This window comes from Pteropus vampyrus, unplaced genomic scaffold, assembly GCF_000151845.1.
Source record: "Pteropus vampyrus isolate Shadow unplaced genomic scaffold, Pvam_2.0 Scaffold54, whole genome shotgun sequence".
Taxonomy (NCBI): domain Eukaryota; kingdom Metazoa; phylum Chordata; class Mammalia; order Chiroptera; family Pteropodidae; genus Pteropus; species Pteropus vampyrus.
The window spans coordinates 5,699,315-5,702,003 of NW_011888835.1; positions in this window are offsets into that span (position 1 = coordinate 5,699,315).

Consider the following 2,689-nt stretch of genomic DNA (forward strand, 5'->3'; position numbering starts at 1 on the left):
AAAATGCAATCTTTACTCCAGTTAGCCATGTGCCCAGGTAAATTAGAACTGTTACTAAGAGAGAAGAGAAAAATGGGGAGCAGGCAAGTCATGATTTGCGGATATAGCCTTATCTAGAGAATGGCTTCAAGAAATCTTTGTTGCTTTCATTTAAAAATTTCACATGCTCTAAAACAGTGGTCGTTCATTTTTTATGGGAGAATAGTCATTCTAAATAGTAAAATAATAAGAAAAATACATTTTTTAAATTCAGTGATTCAAATTTGTATAGCACTGTAAGTACTTTGAGGTTTCACCACTTGTGACTGAGAAACATTTTATGTATAAATATAAGTATTTCTAGGTCTCTAGGCTTGACCCGTTGGCTTCAATAACATTTCAATCGAGGGATTAAAACTAATAAAATTCAAAACCACAATGAAGTACCACCACACACCTATTAAAATGGTTAAATTAAAAAAAAAAAAAAACCGTGACAAAAATGTAGAGCAATTGGAACTTTTGTATGTTGCTGGTAGGAACACAATATGGTACATCTATCATGGAAAAGTTTGGCAGTTGCTTATAAAATGAAACATTCACTTATCATAAGACCCAGTAATCCCATTGTTAAGTATTTGCTGAAGAGAAATATTGACGTATATCCACGCAAAAATCTGTAGGCAGATGTTTATAGCATCTTTATTCATAGTCACTAAAAATAGGAAACAATCGAAGTATCCCTCTATAGGAGATCCGATGAATACATTCTGTTACATTTATACAATGCAATGAATACTCCTGAGCAACAAAAAGAAATGAATTACTGATACATGCAGCAACATGAACAAATCTCGGAATTGTGCTAGGCGGAAGAAGCCAGAGTCAAAAGGCTATAAACTATGTGAATTCATTTATAGGACATTCTCAAAAAGGCAAAGCTGTAGGGACAGAAACAGATTAGCAGTTGATAGGGGCTGGAAGTGAGGGAAGGAGATTAATGATAAAAAGGCACAAGTGAACATTTTGGGATGATAGAAATATTCTTTACCTTGGGTAGTAACAGAATTTGTTGTCAGCTTTCATAGAACTGTACACCTAAATTTGGAGAATTTTATAGTATATAAATTTCATAATAAACCTAAGCAGAAAAAATTCTTTATTTTTTTACCAAAAAAAAAAAAAAAATGCTGATAAAACTCAGGAGGAAAAAGTGGTTCTGATTTAAATTGGCACTTGAAAGTTATTTGTTTTAGATTACGAAAATAGAAAAGCCAGTTATTTCTAAAATCAAACATTCCTTTATAGCATGGAATTAAATCTAGATTCAAAGAATTAATTTCTTTTACAATTTTCATTTTAGTCCAATATTTGCAATTGCTCAGTGTGAAGCAGATAAACCTATTTAAAATGCCTGTCTCTCAGCATTGTTTGAGAGTGACTCAGGTTATAGCCCACTGGGTACTGAAGGGCTAAAAGGAATTGTTTCTGTAATACAAAATGACATATCCTGGAGCCACTGAAAACAAGATGAGGAAATTCTATAAGAATAATTGTTCAGTTCTGGTACAAGAAAAGATTAATAACAGCTCTCTCACATTTTCAAGATTTAGTCCTTTGCTTTCATTACCACTTAGGCTTACTATACACTAGAACCAAAGATTGTCCTGAAGGAGAGCTGAAGAGACCATGGTGTGAAGAAATAGATCCACTTGAATGGGGATAGATAAGAGATGGAAGTGTGGGCTGAGGGAACGGAGAAGGTATAGGAAGAAAGATAGTCTCAGGGAGGGACTTATTCTCAAAAGGTTAGGTCTAGTACTAGAGGAAGACACACAGTGACAACAAGGCAATAAAGTGTCACACTGGACAGACATGTTAAGTTCCATCTCAGGGTGCCTTGGAAGTCACATGGCTTATGAAGAAGAGGTAATTCTAAAACTAAGGCAGGAGAGAGTGTGTTCCATGCAGCTGGAGTAACTGAGCAAAGCACTGAAGTAGGGAAGGCTCCAGAATGGACAGTTATGTGGGGCTGGGTTTGGAAAACACATGGGGTGTGGCTGTTGACGAGACTGGTACACTTGAGGAGGTAGGCGGGGGTCAGCTCTGTGAGTCCCTATAGATCTTCTCTCAATCTGTAGGCAACGGAGAGCCATTGTGGAAAGCAGTACGATATTTGAATTTTTGAGTCCATCTCATTGTTAACTCTGAGTGTGAGAGAATATGTAAGGGAAGATGTAGGGAGCAGACAGTGCAGATGGGTGACCCGTTTAGAGACTATTGCAGAAGTCCAGGTGAGAGATGATGGTGGCCTGAAATCAAAGGCAGTAGCCATGGAGTGGAGAGGAACAATTTTGATATATAGACAGTACCTTCATCAGAATAAAACTCTGAGGAAGATGTAGAATCTCGAATAAGGTTCAGTTTTAAAAACATGACCAAAGCTGTATTATCAGCTGGCTCCAGCTTCTGTAACTTCATCCATCACCTCTGTCTCTTGTTTCATACCCTTGCATCCAGCCTCACACCTTTTTACTGCCTTCATTCTCAGAGTCTCTAGACAAGGCCAGAAACATGGCCCAAATTTTTTAGGCTTATGGGGAAAATATTAAGAGTTGAGGATGCTGGCCAGTCCTTGATCAGGAGCCACTTCTGAGACTGGGGTCACAGTGTGAATTGTGTGAATGAATGTGTTTCTTATAGAGAAGAG